This window comes from Apodemus sylvaticus, chromosome 11, assembly GCF_947179515.1.
Source record: "Apodemus sylvaticus chromosome 11, mApoSyl1.1, whole genome shotgun sequence".
Classification (NCBI taxonomy): domain Eukaryota; kingdom Metazoa; phylum Chordata; class Mammalia; order Rodentia; family Muridae; genus Apodemus; species Apodemus sylvaticus.
In genome coordinates, this window is record NC_067482.1 from 68,113,672 (window position 1) to 68,136,484 (window position 22,813).

A 22,813-nucleotide genomic window follows, 5' to 3' on the forward strand; every position below is an offset into this window, starting at 1 on the left:
GAACTTGTCACTGAAGAAACCTGTTTCTTCTATCCTGCTTGTAGACTTTTTATGTAAATGTAAGGTCTTGAGAATTTTTTTATTTGATATATTCTTTATTTACATTTCAAATGATTTCCCCATTCCTGGATCCCCCCTCCCCAAAAGTCCCATAAGCCCTCTTCCCTCCCCCTGATCCCCAATCCACCCCTTCCCACTTCCCTGTTCTGGTATTGCCCTATACTGCTGCACTGAGCTTTCCAGGACTAGGGGTCACTCCTTCCTTCCTTCTTGGGCATCATTTGATATGTGCATTGTGTCTTGGGTATTCCAAGCTTTAGGCTAATATCCATTTATCCACTATGAGTGTTTTTTTGAGACTGGGTTACCTCACTTAGGATGATGTTCTCCAGTTCCATCCATTTGTCTAAGAATTTCATGAATTCATTGTTTCTAATGGCTAAATAGTACTCCATTGTGTATATATACCACATTTTCTGTATCCATTCCTCCATTGAGGGACATCTTGGTTCTTTCCAGCTTCTGGCTATTATAAATAGGGCTGCTATGAACATAGTGGAACATGTATCCTTGACCTCATAAAACTGCAGTTTCTGTAAGGCAAAGGACATTGTCAAAAGGACAAAACGGCAACCAACAAATTGGGAAAAGATCTTTACCAATACTACATCTGACAGAGGGCTTATATCCAAGATATACAAAGAACTCAAGAAGGTTGACCACAGAGAAACAAATATCCCCCTTCAAAAATGGGGTACAGAGCTAAACAAAGAATTTTCACCTGAGGAATATTGAATGGCTGAGAAGCACCTAAAGAAATGTTCATCAGGGAAATGCAAATCAAAAGAACCCTAAGATTTCACCTCATACTACGCAGAATGGCTAAGATCAAAAAGTCAGGAGAAAACAAGTGTTGGCGAGGATGTGGAGAAAGAGGAACATTCCTCCACTGCTGGTGGGGTTGCAAGCTGGTACTACCACTCTGGAGGTCAGTCTGGCAGTTCCTCAGAAAACTGGGAATGATACTTCCAGAGGACCCTGCTGTCCCACTCCTGGGCATGTAATAAGAATTTGTGTTTTCTAATCATACTGGCACATTGATTGCTGTGGCCTTTGGTGGTCTTATTTAGGTAGTCATATCCTTGAGACTTCCTGAATACAACATTACTATCTCACAGCAATAATCCCTATTGTTTAGAACTTTAGTGAGACTGCTAGTACTTATTTTCAACTTCATTGCATTGAGACATGTCTAACCCACTAAAAAAGTATGTCTATGAGTGTTCTGTGATGATCTTTCCAGTGACGATTGACATGTGGAAGTACCTGTAGAGACAAGTTCTCTCTGAGTGTGGATAGCACCATTCAATGAGCTCATGATTCAGACAAATCCAAGTAGAATTGTGTTCAGCTCCTATCCTTCTTTTCTTATGCATCTATTACAGCTGCCATGGATTTCAGACAACAAATTCTTCAGCCTTAAACCTGGCATTATACTAGTGACTCTTCAGAGGACTTTTAGGTAGTCAGAGCTGACTGGAACTGTATAATTAGTCATCCTGAGGCTTGCATCTTTTTGAAAGGCAATGTTTTCTGTTTTCTGCTTTATCAGCATGTAAACTTGTGGGTTGTGCTGTTTAAGGGTCAAAGATCCTTCCTCAGGGCTTGCTTAAGACCCTTAGAAAACACAGATCTTTACATTATGGTTCTTAACAGTAGTAACATTACAGTTGTGAAGTACCAACAAAAGTAATTTCTGTCAGGGATCATCACAACATGCGGAATGTTGTTAATGGGTCACAGCATTAAGAAGATTGAGAGATTGAGAACCATTGATATAGATGGATGATACAAAGCAGTCCCTAAAACATGCATACACAGCATTCACACACACATACACACGGTACACACACGTACACACACAGTACATTCTTGTGCATATGCAGATATATGTGCAAGTATACATATCCTACACAAGGCCCCAGGCTAGCTCCTCATAGCCTCCTGCATGGATTTTGCAAGCACACTGTTTCATGCTTTTAAAGTCCACATTGTCTTTTTTTCCTTCTTCCACAAGAACAATTTTATAATAATGAACTTGGCCATCTCTGTATGAGCCAGCTACTGCTCCATGCTCATCTTATCTAATCCATACCTGGAAATGTCCTATTATAGAAGATAGAAGCATCACCCCTGGAGCCTGTTTACAAGTTTTCATTGTGTGGACTGGAACTAGTCATTTTTACCTCTTTATACTTCAAATAACTCATCTGTAACATGAGAATTACATTTGGTCTGTGATGAGTATGTCAATTTTATGCATGCAAAGTATTGTAAAATTTTTGTGACTGTATTCAACACATGTATACCACCTAAATCCTTGTCATTGATGCCATCACTACTACTATTCTATGAAGTCACATTTTCCTCTGGGACTTTGCCTTTCTTTGGGGGTATATGGCTTGTGTCTGCTATTATGTATTTATTTTCCCCCCTTCCAATGAAAAGTTCTTCCTGAGTTCCTGCGTTCTAGTCTTGCTATGGGTCCAGTGGTTAGCTTTCCTATCAGAGCAGAGTCCTACGCAACATGGTCAAGCATTCACATGCAAACACACCCTCCACGCTCATACTTCAGGGTCCTCTAAAAGGATGTGCCTTCTTTCCTGGAGACTTTTAGAGAATTCTCAGACTTTCAGTGTTGGTACTCCTTGCTATGTTCCACCATGAATGATAGTTTTAGGCCAAGCAACTAGCATTTTAAATAATCATGATGTTCAGGAAAATGGCATCTAATTTTAATGCTTTCAACCAGGGCTCCTTTTCAAGGCACAAAGCAGCCAGACTTTCTTTTCACTGAAGAGACTGCTAATGTGATGACACCCAAGCCATCAGCTGCCTCCCATGTGCATGCTGACAGCTGGGGTGCTTTCAGCCTTCCCTGCCTTTATTGTCCTCTCTATTTGCCTTTCTTTCTTATTAGATTGAAATGGTAGCATTTTACTGGAGTTGAGTCCAGGGGGTTCTGTGGATTGACAGACATAATTATCACATTTGCTTCCCAGCATGTGGTATCTAAGTAATAGTCTTCATATTTATCCAGCACTAATCAGAAAATATTTCAATCATTTGGAGAGGATTTTTTTCCCCAAACACAGCACTACCTAGGGAACCCATCCAATAATCATAGTCTTCATTTCTGTTATGAGGTTATATTCTTCCCCTGGCTTTATCTGCAAGCTGCATTTATCACGCAAGGACTGGGGCTTTCAGTGAGCATTTGATGGGCAGGTTTATGAGCTTGCCAAGAAGCCACTCATTGACGGAAGCTGGGGCAATGCAGGGACTCTTCCATGAAGGGAATAATGAGAGGATGCAGGATTAAAGGGAACAGAATATGGGTAATTACAGTTTGAAAACATTTGTAAAAAGAAAAAATGAGTATATGAACACACCGACTTATTTGCTGTGTGAAACACAGCACTGAGGATCTTGGCTCTGGGTACTCTAATAAATTTAGAGATGAATTAATGTGATTATTTTTCTTCTTTTCTGATGTGAAATCAACAGACCTTTAACACTATCCTAGAATCATTTAGTTAGGGGCAGTTCAGAATTTACATAAAAGGAATCAAGTCATGAATGAGATTTCTAAGAAGTAAGAAAAAAAATTGTCATAGTCCATGCTGGCCTTAGTTACAATGACAGAAGAAGGTTTCAGCAGTGTATGCTACAAATTCTGCTTCCCATTTTTCTTTGAGAGGATCTAGCAAGTGTGGTCACTGGAGTAACAAGATGAATCAGATCTGAAAGCTCAATGACCTCACTGATATATAAATGACAATAATAATAGTGGGATCTATGGGTACAGTGAAGAAAGTTATCTAAAGATTAGCACTGTGCATTTTACATTTGCCAAGTTTCTAGGACTCTGCAGGCATCATGTTATTTAAACCTTTCCACATGCAATAAATTGGCAATAAATGAAATAAACTCTTCAATTTAGAGAGAAGGGTTCACATATTAAGCAGATGTTTGTGGTTTAGGCAGTCTCGGAGTGGTAGAGATAGAATTGTCTAAATGTATCCCCTTCCTTTGCCACAGTGACATGCTGTACTGCATGTAGACCTACTTATGCCTAAACTAGAAGTTTAAGAATATTCAGAAGTCCACTAATCCCTGACTATATTATTGATACTCTGTTATTTTTGCAGACAGGAGCCTAGCATAACTCCCCTCTGAGAGGTTCCACCCAGCAGCTGACTGAAACGGATGTGAGGACCTGCTGCCAAACATTGAACAGAGCTAGGTGACTTTTACAGAAGAGTTAGGGGTAGGACTAAAGACCCTAAAGTGGATAGGAACTCCACAGACAGACCAACCCTTGGGATCTCTCAGAGACTAAAGCACCAACCCAAGAGGCTGGATCTTGGTCCCGAGCACATACATAGTAAATGTGAACCTTGGTCTTCATGTGGGTCCCCCAACAAATGGAATGGGGACTGTCTCTAAAGTTGTTACCTATCTGTGGAATTCTTTTTCATAACTTTGTCTGTCCTCCATGAGAGAGGATGTGCCTAGCACTGTAGAGACACGATGTGCCAGAGTCAGGGTCAGGGATACTTGGAGTTGTGGTGTTTAAGGCTCAGAGGAGAAGGGGAGGGGGTTGAAGGGAGGGACTGTGTAAGGGGCAACTGGGTAGGGTGGGTAGCCTTTGGGATATAAAATAAATAAATAAATTACCAGGAAAGAAGTACTATTTAGAAGACAAATGGTAGTGGGGATAGAGTCTGGTGTTTCATCAGAGAAAAGTCCAACAGAAGCAGTGAAAGATGGATGTGTTGAGGAGGATCTGAAAGCCCAACACTGATGGGAGCTACGAGTAAATAAACACAGCCTATTAATTTTGATCCTCCTGTTGCTGTGACTCTTCTGGGGAGGTTCATCAAATGGCCCACTGCTTTCCTTGTCTGTTTATTTTATTTTGTTTGTAAGCTCAGGGAGCAGAAATCCATTTCTTCTCTGTGGCACACCCATAAAAGTTAAATAACACTTCTATTAAAAGACACCAGGAAGGCTCATTCCCATTTCCTTTGGAGACCTATTTACCGCTATCCTTTCTCTAGTGTGACCATCTTAAGAAAGAATAAATTTTTTTCCTATGGCATGAAAAACTTGCTTCAATGATTAGAAATCTTTTTTAGGGTAAAAAAAATCATAGGCAATCTGAGTGATGCTGAATATTTTCAGCATGGTAGGGCATAATAGCCTGGATTTTCTAAAGAAATAGAGTATGTATATAAGGAGGTATAAAAGAGGAGTTAGTAGAATGTCTTAGAACCGATACAGACTGCATAGGCCAACCATGGCTGTCTGCATACTGGAGGAGTAGAGAACTTCAGTATATGAACTTTCATGAACAAATGCTTCATCAGTCCCAAGGTGTTACTGCAGGCCTAGATGATGGCAAGTTATCAGTCAATGATGGAAGTTAAAGAATCCAAAATCCGGATTCTAATGTCAGTAAAACTGCAGCAGCAGCAGCAGCAGGAGGAGGAAATGCACGACAAGCAAGAAATGAAACTAGGCAATGAAGCATCATGGCTTTGTCTTGGAATCTCTTTATAATCAGACCAGCTGGAGAGAAGGTGCTTCCAACTTTGGTGGCCATGGTCTCCACTCATGCAATCCTTGATCCTTCCTAGAATTGCCCATGGTTACTTGATCAACTTGAAAATAAAGGCTAATCATTGCTCTAGGAAAGGAAAAATGGATATAGAACTTCCTTAAGATAACAGATTAGTCTGTGTTCAGCAGGCCAGTAAGGGGTTTGTCTGCTCAACTTACTGAATGTTCATAGCATCTGACTGAGGGTACATCAGAGTAAGTTGTAGAGGCAGAAAATGCTACACAGAGCAGTTATGCCCATGGCCGAGAATGCAGAATGGAGTTGGGCTGCTCATGCTCATCACTGCAGACTAGATGTAAATCTAAATGGGAAAGACCACTCATGGTCAGGATGAACAAGGATGTTCTCTTTGAAGAATGCAAATCTGATTTAATACCTGGAGGATAAACACGAACTGAAAAAAAAAATATGTTAAGCCAAACTTGTAACAGATGATGATGATGATGATCACTCATGTAATAGATACAAAAGGACCAATGCTAAGAAACACTACTGCTGAGGAAGAACAAAAATCACAGTGAATGGAGAAGGTTGTATGAACAATGGAAGAGCCAAGAGATCCCAAACAGTGCAGTGTGACTTTAAGGTCCTCCAATAAACCTTTTGCTAAGTTCTTTATTAATTCTATAGAGTGATACTAAAAGTCTAGAGTTAGCCCAGAGCTAACCAGAGCATAGAACTGTCCATTGATTTTACATTCAGGAGACCTTAATAACAATAATTCCCATGTCATGTGGTTGACAGAATCTAAATAGGAAAGACAGGAAAGAGACCCCGGCAGACCGAGAAGTACAGACAGCAAGCATCTACAACTTTGTCAGAAAGATATTTTCCCCTTGAAAAGTTTGGAGGACAGTGTGTGTCAAAGGAGCACTAGTGAGAGGAGACAAAACCATATGTTAATGCTGATAGGATTGATCTAGAAATGATGGCAAGTAATGCTATGCAAGATAGAGATCGATTACCCAGAAATAGTCCGCTATTTGATTCCTACCCTTTGGGTGTAAGGGACTTATGTACATTTCAATGCTTAGGATAGGCAGCCCATCCTGCTTGTCTTGATCCATATTGTATTCATCTGTATCTTCGATGAGGTTAAATAGCATCAATATGTAATAAACATACTGTTTTTGTTTGCAGTAGTTTTGTTTTCTTCAAAAGCTCATTGATTGTTTCCTTAGTGATAATTAGCCTATTGACTTATTACCACAGACACTCCACAGATATGTTTGACTGAGTTCAATATGCCCATTACTATACTTAATCACATGATAGACAGATAACATTTACATGGCACTCCTGCAACCAAGATTTTCTTCCTTTCAAAAGTAGAATGAAACATTGCACAGGATATATATATCAAGGCCTTTTGCATTTAGGTCAGTTATACAGAAGAAAATTATTTTTTCTTTTAATTCTGTGATACTGGAAGCAAGGATATGGAAAGCACTCTAGCTTTAGACATCTTCACAGATTTTTTAATCAAACTTTGTGTGTGTATGTGTGTGTGTGTGTGTGTGTAGGTGTATATATTTGTGTAACTTGTGTATCATGGGCAGAGTGTGGCTTTCATGTCTTCTATGTGGAACATCATTGAAAAGTTAAGCTTATATCTACCTAAAGAGCCAGTAACTTTCAGCTATATCTAGTTAATTTTCTCAAAGACATCAAATAGCATTTGCATATAATGGAGTTTTAGGAACGTTCAGATAGCTCTATTGAAGGAGGCCACAGTTAAGTTGTTCCCTAAAACTTATGGCTATAAAGAGTTATGCCATAAACTAATATTGTTCTTCAGCAAATATGTATTGACCACTGACACATAAAATATCACTGATGAATCTCAAAAATATTATACCAACAGAGACAAGCTATATGAGAAGATAGTGTAAAAATATTATGCTGGTAGAAAAACAATTGATCACCATGGGTAGGTGTTGAATAGAACAGGAACAAGGGAATTTTCAGCTGGAAATGATCTGATTCTTGATTTTAATACTGGAACATGATCATCAGAAAATGAAATTGTGTTTTTGGCATGGTAAGGAGAGTTTCACAACGATGCCTTCAAATGTGCTTTTGCTCCATCAGGCTACAGATATCATCCAAGAGCTTCAAGCATGAGAAGAATTCAAGGTGTCACTGCTGGCTTGAAAACAGGAAGTAGCACATAGGTAAGAAGTATGAAGTTGTCTGAAGCATTGTCTCAAGTCCTGTCAGTGTCTGGGGACTTGAGGCCCCTGAAGATATTAAATATGTATTTTGCAAACAACCTACAGAATTGAAAGTGGACCTTCCTCCAGCACTTCCAGACAAAAAGCCCAGATTACCTGGAAGTTTTATTTAAGATCTTGCCAAGTCCTATATAGGAATTAAGTTACTTATCAGAGTTTGAAATAACTGTAAGAAAATATGTTGTGAATCTTCAGGTAATTGTTTGTTTCATTTGGTTTTGCAGTCATCGAAATCTAACACACTGAGGGTGACCTGGGATTTCACATTGCTCATGTTCCTTGTATGGATATGGATATGGATATGGATATGGATATGGATGTGATTGTTTGTATACAGAGTAAGATAGGTACATATCCACATGCACATTAACTTCTAAATACAAAGTGGCTAAGCCACTTACTTCATCTGTGCAGTCATGGTGAATTATTGTCTTGTCATGGCTGATGGATTATAAAAAATTCCTATGTGACAAACAGGTCTCTGAAACATTTAAATTGAACCTACCATACCTGTGAGAAAGAGTTAACAACAAAGACCTTGAAAATGCCACAAAGAAACCATTTACTGCAGAGACTTCCTAAAATACATACATACATATATACATACACATACATACATACATATATACATATAATACATATAATATGTATGTATGTATATATATATGTATATATGTATATATGTATATATGTATGTATATATAAAGTGTTTCAATTGGGTTATCCTACAATTGGGGGACAATTTCTCTCCAAGATACTATAGGCTATCAAATGAAAAGGTTCAGTGTCAATAATTGACAACTTCCCTTCAAGTTTTTGCTTTGTGAGGTCACATAGAAATTCTAACTGACATAGGGTAGTGATAGTGGTTTTGGTTACCCTCCAGAATTTGATGATAAGACCTATTTGATGAAGATATCACATACATGAATTGCAGGACATGAAGAAATCAGCCTGGCTCATACCTGGAAGCTTCATCCCTACTTAGTACCTTTTTTTTTTTATTTTTATTTTTTTTTAGTAATGTATGGGAGGTAACATAATTGACAATCTTACACAGCTATGCAATAACTGTAACTAAGCTTATATGGTAGTAACTGGCCTGGCAATGTAAGCGCACTGGTGAGACCTCTGGGATACTCATTAAGCACTAAGCAAGTTGAGAATTTTCACATTTTACCAGATGTTTAGAATTCCTGTCTTGAAGTGATTTGCCCAGAATCAATTCTTCTAACAGTGAAGGGTTTCTTAGTTCTTCATTGCTTAGTGGAATAAACATATCCTTTGATCAACTATGTTAAAACATGTGGAATTATGACTGACAAATGCCAGTCAACACAATGTGGTGCTTCAGAAATTCTATGAATGAACGCTTTTATCACTAATGCAGTGCAAAAAATCAAAATGCAAAAATAAACGAAATCAGAGTTGCAAACAACAAAGATTCCTTTTGCCTCTGAAAAAATAACCATGTCCTAAGAAATATCACTAAGTAACCAAGGTTTCTAACATTCTTATATTACAGTGGATCCTACATACATAAATAGACATATATTCTCATGTCAACAGTGAGGCAGAAGGGTCATTTGAGATGAAGCAGAAGAGATTATCAGGTGATGAAAAAGGGGGGAAAATTGGAAATTGTATGGGGATGAATATAGTAAAGTAGATGAAAGAGTCAACTTTGTGAAACTTGTTATTATACAAAATGGACACACTAATAAAAGTAACAACACACACAAATAAAACTCCAAGTCCTCCAAAGGCACAGGAATGCTTTGTTGAAAGTCATACAGTTAGACTATTTAAATGGAAGCCAGGAGGGCCATAATGGTCTCCTGATTGACATTCCAACACTTATTACATAGACACAGACACACAGATATAGACAGACAGACAGACACATACACATATGTTGTGGAGATCTTTTTAAAACTCATCTGTGTCTTTGAGGCACCAGGCTTTTCTGGAATCACAACTGAGTTACACAAGTCACATGAGGTTTCTTTTACAATCCCAAAGAAAGCAAAGGTAAATTGGAAAAGCACTGTGGGATTGACTGCAAACAATTGAAATTCTTCTCAGTTAAATGCTAAGATGAAAAGGCCAAGCAAGTACAGCTCTGCAGAGAGGAGAAATAAAAAGTCAAGTCTGAAAGCTTTGCAGATGTCGATACTGCACAGAGTGGACTTAGTTCTGGTAGAAATAAAAGCCACAGCTCTTGACAGTTTCCACACCTCAGTTCCTGTGCATATTGCTAGACTCCCTTGGATTTAACCTGCTGTGTGTTTAATGAGTCCTCCAGAGGTCTCACCAGGTTAAAGGGCTGTGCAGACCATGAGGTCAGCACACTGCAGACAACTCCTTTCCCAGCCACCAATGTTCAGTTAAATCCCAACTCATACACCTTGTGGGTCAGCCTGAATACTAGAAAATCATAATTTTCCAGTGCCAAACAACAGAAAAACAAATAAAATATAAAAAAAATAAAAAAGTTACCATGAAACACTTTGCCTGAAGCTTTTTTCACTGCATTGTATATGACTATATTTACCAGGGAAGGTATGATAGTTACATTTTCCCAGAAAGAAAACAAAATTAGGGAAATTTACATCAGCCGCACAATGCACATCTCCTAAGCACACAACTGAAACCTGGAATTTGGATTTTAAACCTGTGTCTGCTATAGGGCTTTACAGTGTATAGCAAATACAATAGTGTGTGTGTGTGTGTGTGTGTGTGTGTGTGTGTGTGTTGTGTGTGTATGTGTGTGTGTTCAACATCCATCTATTCCCAAGCAAATACACCATTTCTAAACTTTCTTATTAGCTTGTTAGTTTCTTTTTATTGTTGTGACAAAATAGTTATCAGAAGTCATTTAAAGAAGAAAGGATTCACTTTGGCTGACAGTTTAAGGGATAATGTTCACTTCAGCAGGAAGAGCATGGTGGTGAAATCATGAGGTAGCAGGTCACATTGCATATGCAACATGGAAGCAAGAGAGACAGATGCTGGTGCTCATATTGCCTCATCTTTTGTCAAATTTTATTTATACACATACTCTAGTGAGTCTTCATACTTCAGGTAAGCATCACTGTCTGCGCCTCCCAGATATCTCCAGCAGTATGATTCTTAGGTGATTCTAAATCATGTCAAGGTGACAGTGAAGATTACTCTCCCAGGAAAAGGCTGTATGACCAATGAGCTATGAATATAGTCAATTGTCATATCCTGGCATGGTCCTTAATGATACCTGTTCCTCTGGTAAGCAAATGAGAGTCCTGAGAATCTTGGAGAAGACACTCTCATGGACAGTTTAGCTCTTTGAATGCCTTTAACTGTTAAACCTCTCTATATTAATATCATTCCTCACCCTGTCACCTCACTAATACAATGTATTAGATTATGACCATCCGGTTGTTTCAAGTGACTGCAGAGCAAAAGACCAAAAGGAATTAGGGAAACCTGTTGGAGACTTGTTCTAATGCTTTAATTTCGTCAGGAACCTGCATGTCCAAACGTTAAAGGTCCTTGTTCCCAACCGATTTTTGATCATTCAACAAAGATGGCAGTGCCAATGGCTGGGTGAAGTGAGGAGGGGCAGGACCCTTAGAGTTACACAGGCTATGATGGAGGAGAGAGGAGAGTCGCCATGACTCAGGGAAGAAGGATGGGATGCAGGAGCATCAGTAGACAAAGCTAACCAGCCATGTGAGAATTTGGGTAGGCGGCCACTGGCCATTTCCCTGATTGGGTGTGGGGTAACAGGGGGAAGGTTTAAGAGTGCCCAACCTTTGAGGTTGCCAAGGCATTTCAAAAAGAAACTAATATGTGTGTTCATGTGTGTGTGTGTGTTCGTGTGTGTGTGTGTGTGTGTGTGTGTGTGTGTGTGTGTGGTCTTTCATTTGCAGATCCAAAGAGTTTCTGTGCAGGTGACTGGAAGCCTGTGTCTTGCTGGGAGCACAAACAATATAGCCAAAACTCACTGCTACAGAAACCCTCTCAGTTCTTATCTCAGATTCCAAGAGTAAGTGACTATCACCATGGTTACAAGTTCTGGCCGATGAATTGGCATTGGTCTGCAGGGCACATTGGTCTGCAGGGTATATCTAGTATATTCACTAGAATACAAATAAGGAGCTGAGCCCCACAATTCAATTTTAATCACCTTCCTATGGTGGGCAAATAGCTATAAGGTAGAAGGCTGCCAGATACCTCTTTCCATTTCAAGAATGAAACATCTTCATCCAAGGCCCAGGAAGATTTTACAGCACATGCATAGCATTTAATGATCTCTCTCAGAGATGTTTCTTGACCATATGGCCAAAAAATTCTACCTTATTTAAACTCATAATTTTCTTGTAGTACAGTATGTTATATAACTTATGGCTTATTTGTTGTCAGATCCAAAACCCTTGCAACATTGACAAGATCTATGAAAAAAACACATTTAAAAATAGATTGAGAGAAAGAAAATGCAATTTTTTGCCCACTCATCTCTTGCATAGTAATTCTTAATGTCCAATCGTCAATGTATCCACATGTCTACCACTTATTGTGGTGATTGATCAGAAAGTTAAGAACTAAATTTTTCCTACAGAAAATAAGTTTATTCAAAAAACTCTTAAATGTGTGACTTTTTCTGAACTATTATCTGCATGTTATCTTAAGGCAAAAGGCTATGTGTGGCTGGAAAGTCATGTATTGACATGAGTACATACCCAGTACTCAGTCATCCATATAACTTTCATATGCCCACCATTATTAATCCAGCCAGGCTACAGTGAGCAGAAAAGAAGCCAGGGACAGTGACTACTGATTCAGTCCTGTACTTCTATATTCATACACTGTGAGATAGCTTCCATTTTTATCATCTTCTAATGAGGACACATCATTACAGATATAATCTAAAGAACATATTAAGTAAGTATTGAACCAATGAGCTCCACACCTCTTTTTCATTGGTGTCTGCCTCTTTTCCTTTTCTATGGACAGTAGAGGGGAAGAAGGATTCTCCTTAGACATGCGTTATCAGAGCTGTCTTCTTTGTCCAATATTAGCTTCTATTTTAAAGGTTGATTGATTTACTTACCATGCATTAGCGTCTCCTTTGTTGACTTACTCTATTCTCATTCATTTTTCATTATTCTCATCAGAAAATAATTAAACAAATATTACCAATTTCTACTTGGCTTTATTAACTCTATTTAAAAGGTGACTGCAAGGATTAAACAGAAGATTGCATTTATCTGATTTTATAGCCTTTGTTTGTTAATTTGTACTAAAATATGTGGTGAAAGAATTCAATGTTTAACTTCTGAACATCATTCTAGATATGCTTTCCATAGGATAGGGGTCATTTGGTTCTCAATTAAGAAAGATGGAGAGAGAGCAAACAGGCTTTACACTGAGAGCTGTTTAGCATTACCTTACCCTTGTCCAGTTTCTGTAAGCTAAGGTTTTCATTCTTGAGATTTACAGATGTTTCCTGGCTAGTAGACTGTTTTTAACATAGGACAGTCTGACTTCACTATCCCCATGGAATTCCAATTACATTACACTTCTATAAGAAAGGATCCAGAATAGAAGAACCAGTGAAAAAAGAAACAAACTGCATCTGTTCTCCAGTCATCTTCAGTATAATAATTTATGATGTCAACTCATGTTCTCAATTCCTGACTTTGCTATGGGTTCATATAAAAGTTTGTTTCAAAATTCTTGGCAAATGAGTATTCTCTGATCACTGGTTTAGTACAGTAAACAAAGTTTGTGATTGAAAATAATAACCAGTGGCTGAATAATTACATCAGAGAAGGACTCCAGAGACAGTAAGAACAGTGTAACTTGTTCAAAGCCAACCTGTGTTACAGTAGAGAATTCTAGGGTTGACTGGGCTACAGAGCAAGATCTGTTGTTAAGAATAAAAAGTGCATAGGGGTAGAAATAGAAGGAGAGAGAGAATGAGGGAGGGAAAGAGAAAGAAGCAAAAATACAAAGAAAAAAACAAAATAAAAAAAGAACAAGAGTTAAGGGATGATTGAAACATATGTGTCAAAGCAATAGTTTGTACAAAAAACTTCTACAAAATTACTCTCACTCAAATCTCGATTGATAGTTGTGTTTCCAGACAATGGCAAATGCTCATTAGGAGTTACCTATAATGGCATCTTCTGTTTTCCACATTGCAGCTAGATGATGGTAACACAAAGGCTCTCACATAAAACCCAGTAAGTTCTGTCTTACAGTATTTATGTGCTTGTGAAATGTTCTCCTAGGCACAGAATCTTTGATTTTCCTGTAACCAATGGATTATGATTAACAGAGCTATCATTTCATGACTGTGTAATATATAAGATGGTGTCTTCCTTCTTACTCTAAAGATTATTCCATGATTTTTGGTAGGGTAAATAGTCACAGTCAGGAAGTCCTCCTAGTTGGAAATTGTGTAATTCCTAAGACTTATAATAGTCTGAAGGAAGAGATCAACAAAGGACTGAGGGGGCGTCTTGTCTCATTGGGCCTTCCAAATAAGAACACAGCTCAACTAAAACATGGAATACAGCCCTGTGAAACTCTGAGCAAATGACTCAACTGAGCTGTGAATGAACTCAACCAATAAAAGCAGAGAGGTACCAAGAGTGGGTGCTGTTGGTGCCACAAAGATTGCAGCAATGTTTTATACTGCTTAGAAGACTGATTTTGAGTGCCAATCATTTTATCACTTAGCTTGCTATTCGATAAAATGCTAATAATAATTATAGTTGTGAGTCGTGTTCCTGTGAGCAATGTAATGTTACTATACATTGAGCACACTATCATTTGCACACAAGAAGACTGATAGCAGGGTCGTTAGTCTTGTGCTTCATAGTACACTGCTCTGAAATGATTGAAGCTGTCCTTCAAAGTTGTTTTTAATCAAGTTGGGTTTTTTGTTGTTGTTTATTTTGTGGGACATTAGCTTATGTTTTCCTTCTTATTTTTGTCCATGTTTTCAGTCATCTTCACAAGTTCCTCTTCTATGTAAGACCTCTCTTCAGAATTTGGCTTCCAGTCTGCTTACCGTCACCATCTCTCAGAACTAACAGGGAATAAGAATTCTTCCACACTGTCTTCAGAACTTTATGAAGACCTACTCTGTGTGCATTTTGATATAGTCATTGAAAACAAAGAGAAACAAAAAATACATATGAATTAAAATGAACACAGTATTTTAATGCTTAATATACTTAAAGTTTTGGCCAAGCAGGTTCACTTTTTAGAAGAATTATCAAGTTCACTTTTTAGAAAAAAACTTTTGTTTGTGTGTTTGTGTGTGTGTGCACATGTGTTTACACTTATATTGTAATCAATTCACATTTAATTCACTTTAAGCCCATCCTAGATGTAACTGTTCAAAAAAAAAGGAGTCTCACAGCAGCAAGGGGCAGTTAAACAAAAGAGAAAGGGCTGTATTTGGAGAAAAATTGGATTCAAAGACTTCCCCTGTCTTGACAGCCATGTGGCCTTGGACAAGTTGCTCAATTGTTCCAGGATTTTGTTCCCTAATGGCAGAATGAGGACAATTGCCGTCATCTTAGAAAATTGTCAGATGTGACCTATATCCATGAATAGCAGAAGTCAAATACTTTGTGCCTTTATTATTCTTTGGTCAAAGCCCTGATGTAGGGCTGTGTTTTGGGAAATTTCCAACATTATTTTGTGATAAACAGAGAGGTAGATAGATGATGGAGAGACAGATAAATAAAAGAAAACTTAAAAATTGACAAAAGAAAGACGAAGTTTTTCTGAAGTAAATAAGGTGATGGTTGACATTTCTTGATAGTTTTCCAGGAAAATGTCATGGCACATTTAAAGGAGCCTTGAAAGGCCTCCTCAGTTTACAGAGAACAAAACAGCTTAGAAAATACACCTGTGTTCCAGGAAGTCTCAGGAGACTCTTACTGTTTATGGATGATAATGCTGCAGTTTAGATACTCTGAGTTTGGAAAGGCAGCTTTTGATGATTTAGGCCTTCCTAACACCAAAGCAGGCTCACTCCCCTGTGTCTACACCAGGCCTGAGAAACTCAAGGCATCTATGGCAACAGCTAAAGAACAGTATTACAGTGCTATTGACAAGGGTTTGCATGAAAATTTATTGGAGGACTGAGACACCTCTTGGCTTGTTGAAAGGCCTGTTGTTTATCTGGCAGGGTGTCTGTATAAAGGATGCTCTTGAGACTTGCACAGAATGTATTTATCCTAGGAGAAAATAAAGCTAAAATTTAAAAACTTCCTTCTGAACATAAAAGGTTGATGAACATAAAAGGAGCCTTATCTGTTGAGCACTTCTCTATTCTAAATCGCAATCACATAGAGAAAGATTAGAGGGAAATTAAAGTACTAAAATCCAGAGACAAGTCTTACTGAATCCTATTCTAGTCCTAAAGATAGGAAGCAATTTCTTTTATATATTGTGAGCAATGAAGGATCCAAGAGTCTGTTCCAGGGGAAAGAATTTTGGAACTTCCTCTGTAAAGACTGAGTACAGCCTGAGACATACAAACATGGTGATATCTCACTATGAACCCTTTGAGGGATTCTGAAGCACTTGTGAGTGTGGAGAACATTTCTGAATACCAACATTTCCTCATAAAGTATCATCACAGGAAACACCATTTCTCTCTTCATGTAGTATTCCAAGTTTCTGACCTCGCACACTACAGAAGCACATCAGTGTGTTGATTGATGCAGATTTGGTATTAGCCAGTGAGATAGCAGCTTTGAAGGAAGATCCACCCCTGTATAGCTACTTTGGCCAAGCTGTTGTTACCTGAATCATGAGTTAAAAGGACACTTCTTGGTATTGGAAAATACATAGTGATCCTGATAGCAATTCCTCTATAGACTACTTTGTCATACAGCAGACAGTATATGTGGGCATGTCCAGCTTGCTTCTAACACAGGAATGTAAGTGTCAGAGGTTGTAGAAATAGCACAGTGGATAAGATGCTTGCTACATAAATGTGAGGTATGGAGTTTGGATCACAGCAACCACAATAAAAAATAAACAGGGTAGGCATAATTGCCTCCTTACAAACCAAGTACATTGGAGGCAGAAATGGGAGATGCCAAGCAAAATTAATCAGTGTGTTCTGGGATCAGGTGTATAATAAAATGGAGTGCAATAAAGAAAAACAAACATAATGAACTTTGGCCTCTACACATATCTTCAAAGAGGTATATGAACATACATGCAAATATACACATGTATTATATGTAAGCACCACACAAATTCAACACACACACACACACACACAAACACACACACACACACACAAACACACACACACACACACAGAGAGAGAGAGAGAGAGAGAGAGAGAGAGAGAGAGAGAGAGAGAGAGAGAGAGCATGAAACAACAAAAATAAAAGAATTATGGCACCTGGCCCATTAACAAGATTCCTTGCCAACAAGAACTCTTCCTCTGAATTGAATTAGAATGATTTTCACATCTCTCTTACTGCCCTGACTGGCTGCTTCAAGCCTCTTTCTTACCTTTTCTTTCTTTGTAGTAGAAGATTTAATCTTTGACATTCCTCTAAGACTTCAGCTCTGATGTCCTCTGAACTAGATTCTTTGTGGTTTATGTTCTGACATCTCAGAGTTGATATGACTTCTGGTCTTTGATCTCTGGCTACAGCTCAGATAGAGCAGCAGCTCCTGGTCCACCCCCTTACCCTTTCTACTCTCTATTTGAAACACTTCACTTATATGAGCACATTCAGTTCCAGGTCTCTGTTCTTCCCTCCCTCACTCCCTCTTCCCTCCTCTCTCTAGAGCCCTCCTCCCTCCATTTTTTTTATCCAATCCTCTTTCTTTCTATACTATATTACTCTTCAAGGTACATTGCTATGACCTCCTCACTTACTAAGACTAACAACAGACAGTCAGTTAACTTGACCTTACAATGCAACCTTAGAGAGAAGGGGCCTCAGAGAGAATATTTACCAGGACAAATTCCGGGGGGCAGTTCTATGAATGAAATTGTGTCACGCCCTCCACAGATGAGCAATCTGATGAAGTGACATGAAAATGAAGGTAAATTCCAACCAGTTTAAGAGAGAAGGAAACAAATCAAAGTTAATAGAGCCTAAAGTGAAATATTCCAGTCTACCTGGGATCTACTGTAAACCAGGCATTTTGCTTCAGAGGATGGTTCACCATAAATCATAAACATTAGCTGTCCTTTTCAATGAACCAGTGTTATCATTAGCCAGTAAAGGAGCTTTTGATGCTCATTTGAGGTCTTCAGTTTTCACAAACAATAGCAACAAATATTTATATAGATGCCCAAAAATAATCAAGACAGACAAAGAAGTGCTTTTCATCGAAATAGGAGAAAAAGGAGTGGGCTTTTTGTGAGCTCCAGAACACTCTTTGAAGACAAAAGACCTACAAGAGCACTCGGGGAACTTGTACTTCACTTACAAGTCTCCCGGGAGCCAATAATCCTCAGTCCATTCACGTTATTTCTTCAACTATTACTTCTCTACAGTCTATAAAAACACACTCCTTTCTCTCTTAATATCCTTCTAGGAATTGATTTATGTCTCAACAAATTAGGTGGAGTTGTCCTATGTTTCAGGGGATCTCATTCTCTTCTTTAGAAAGCCAGCATCATATGAAGCATCTGGTAGATTTCTTTGCAAAGGGAACTTTAAATACATGATTATAGGCCATAAAGAATTCTGAATAAAGGCCTGGAAATAAATGTCTTCTTCTACCTGCTTGTCATCTCAGTGGCTATTGGCTAGAAGCACTTGGCCGTGGTGAATAACCACTTTTTAAGTTGAAGGGGCAAATGTAACACTTCGTTAAATGTCAAGGAGGATTTAATCATGGCACTTGAGTTTGTACAAAGGAGGGCTGTTCATTCTGTAGAAAAAGGAGAGTCTATACAGACTATTATTAAAGAGAAGATGAGCTAATGGGACTTGAATTCAACAATTTCTTTCTCTGATGAAGGAATGAAGACCCAAGATGCAACACTGGACTTAGATAATCTGTGTTGAAAAAAATGTGAATAACTGATGCTTCCCATGTTACAAGGAGATTTAGGAACTGCATCCTTATTTTTCAGTTTGGTCCTTATATTGCTTCATGATATCCCTTACACAGCCTTATACAGACATATATTATTTTTGCAGGAATGGCTTATTTAGATATCACATGCTTGCTCAAAACAAATCCTTACGATCTGAAAGCTAAGTTGAATGGGGGACTTTTTTTTTTTTTTTTTTTTTTTTGCATTCCGGTAGTTTATGCTCTGCTAGTACATTGATTACTATTACTTTCACTGTCTAGTCAAAATCCATCTGTCTCTAAAACTATCTCTCTGGCCTGTATCCCAACCTGCCCCATCATAATGGCTCCTATTTGAGGTTCTCCTCTCGCAACATGGAGCCTTCTCAGGTCCCTCTAGAACTGAAAATCATTTCTATGTGACATTTGTTAATTTTGTATACTGAAAAGAAGATCAGTATTTGTCTTTTCCAAATAAACAGACAAATAATTTGTTTGTATGTATATGTGTTTGTGTGCTGAAAGAGAGAGGCGGAGCACTGCAGTGACTTTTCTTTATTTATTCCTTGCAGAGCCAACTCCCCTTTCCCCTTGGACTAAAAGAGTTATAATTCAGCCCATCTCAACTCTACTTACTATCATGCCAATTAGAATGGCCCTTGAGCTCAGGCTGTTGTAATAACTATGTATCAGGAAATTGAGGAAGTCATGTTGCTGTTGCTGCTGCTGTTGTTGCGATTGGGGCTGTCAACCGTACATTTACTATTTAGGCAACTACAGCTATAACACATTTGCATTTAAAATACTCCCTATTTCTACTTAATTTTCCTATTTGAAATATTTGATAAAAGTCTATTACTATCATCATCATCATCATCATTTATATAACCTGTTTTGTTTAACAGGGATTTAAGGGATGAAATCTTTTCTATAGTAGGTATTTTTTAATATGAGTTTTACTCTTAAAAACTAAATGGGAAATTCTAAGTTCAGAACTTTCTGTAAAAATTTAAAGGTATCTCTTCATCTGCATCTGCAAAGCTTAGTATCAAATGAGTATATTTTAGATCTTTATATAAAAATAGTCTACATATGACTTCTTTCAAGGTTTTATAACTAACTTTAAAAAATTGATAATGGTGTGTCAGTATTGTTTTATGTTTCTTATATATCTCATTTGAGATGCTTTAAAACTTTTATACCTGTAAAATTATAAACTATATCAAATTAGAAAAAAATTCATTAATAATTTAATGCATCTATCCCATTCTCCAGCACTTGCTTTTAAAGCTTTAATTATATCATATATTAGTCTGAGAGTATTTAAAAGTAACTGATGCCTTATTGAAATACATTTGCTGTTTTCAGTCTTTGATTCTGTGAGACTAAGCAAATAATTTGTATTTCTCATTTTTTTTCTTAAATTTATTTAATATTCTCTTCTGCCATTTCTGGTCTTGTCCTACCATTTTTTAATTTTCAAAGCCAAAGTTTGATACCTTATATATTTTTATTTAGATCATTCAATTTGGTAGTTTTGTATCTTCTGTTTCTCTGTTTAAGTAGTTTAAGTGATACATCATTAGCTTCCTTTTTTAATGTAATATGGGTCATATTCCACATTTCATTTATTGGTTCATCCATTTCCATGGACAATAACATTGTTCTACCCTTTGCCAATTAGGAATGATAAATAATAAGTAGGAGCACAGACATATGGAATAATTTAGCTTTACTATACAAAATAAATTGAGAATGTAATCTCCAAACATTGATATTCTGATATACCACTTTGGAATATGGTACGTGGATAGTTCAAATGTTCCATGTCATCCTATTGTCTTATGGAGAGATAGGACGTGATTGAAACATCCACTGTCTTACAGAACGCCTACCTTACAGGGTTACAAAGAGTGTCACAGGTCCAGGAAAGTCCCTACACAAAGTAGGTGGTCCATATCCTTGCCACTCCCATCTCTTCCCTTCTAACTTGTCCTGGTCTCACGGCTGATGGCTGGGGAGCATACATCCCATCAAGTATTCCAAAGATAATTTGATTTTGGATCCTATCTTCTGTGCAATCAAAACATTTAAAATACTATCATTTCCTGCCACTGTGGGTTTCTGCACTCTATAGCTCCCCTAATCTCTGTGTCTTCAGGGGTTCCTCAGACACTCCAGGCTCAAAGCCATGATGCACATATTTCCCTGACTCAGTGATGGGAAGAGTGCAGTGTGGTTTGTCTTTTATTCCCAGAGGCAATTTTACATGGCCTTTATCTTCCCCCTGATTATGTATCTTGTTTCCTGTGATCCTTCTTCATGGAGATGAAGAAAGTCTTACATAGTCCTTTAATCTCGTTTATTTAGGTATTTTTTTTCCTTTCTTTCTTTTATGTTTTGATTTTTGGACCATAGTCACCTGGTGGGGTAGAAAACAAATGGCAAGCTTCACTGGTGCAAGGGAGAAAGTAGAAATAAGGGACAGTAGACAGCATCACCAGTGGACAGCATTAGTGGATCTCTCTTTGTGTCCTACAGCCTGGGCTTAGAGCTCTGTTTGCAAATGGTGCTTAAGAACTGAGTCTTAGTGTTAGATATTCCTGAATAGCTTCTAAAGCTGTACACTTCAAGTAGCTACCAAACCCCAGGTGCATTCTGGGTCTGAGAATGTAACAGGGGGTAATTAGGGTCTCTGGGAGTGCATTCTTGTCTGGGCTCTACTCCTCTCTGCTATCCTACTATATTGTCAGACAGAAAGGCTGTTATTCTAAGAATCTAAAGCAGGACGCAACCCCATAATTTTGCATAGTTGGATTTTCCCCACTACATGCATGATTTATACAAAGTCATTTTACCCAAAATTCCTTGGTAAAACACAAAAGTGAGAAGGCCTACAATGCTATAGGTAGATGCTGCAGATGCTACAGCCTGGAAGGTATTCTTACCTGTGGTTTACTATCTGTCAGTAAGATGTTGTTTGTGGTTTCTGAGCTTCATGGAGAGGCTGCAGCCCTGAGGAATGATAGGAACCTTGCCTTGACAGCCTGCTTTTTAACATGTGCCTCATGGTTTGCCAGGGAACAGGACTTGCAGACAAAACCAAAAGGAGATAGGGGAAGGAGGCAGCTACTACTAACAGCTGACCCTAGAAACTCAGCTTCCTTGTTTGGGTACTGAATTGTATTTGGAGGTTTCCACACTGAGATCATCACCTTTGGCCACGCAGGATGAAGCCAGGGTCCCAAGGATCTCAGCTCTGAGCCTGTCAGCTGCATCTTTCATCTACTCTCAGCCTTAGTGCCCTCTGCTTGAACCAGAAAATCCCTCATGCCTTCCCCCAAATGGAATGGAAAAACTTTTCCTATCTGCTCTCCTCCTTTGTGCTATGTAGTGCTAGTTTTTCTGTTTGGTTTAATTTTGTAAAATCTTGGAAAATAGGAGTAAGATGATGTGTACACATATTTGATCTCCTGTCAGTATGCTACTCTGAGCTCAGGAGGAGTTGATGGAACAAATGGATGGATGGATGGATGGATGGATGGATGGATGGATGGATGGGTGGGTGGATGGATGGATAGATGAATGAATGAACGAATGAACAAGGTACCAGACAAGGGAGCAATGTATGTGATTGATGTCTCCAGCCTGTAAAGGTGAGGTTTGCACCTTTAGGTAAACAAGCAGGGAAGTTCAACAGTGGTCTGGGTGCTGGTCTTTTGACTTGGGAGCGCACTGGCATAGGATCCGTCTGAGGCCTCCGTGATGACTTTAGAGAAGAAGCTAACTAGTACCAGAGTGGTATTCATACTGTTTCTGGAGTGAGGGT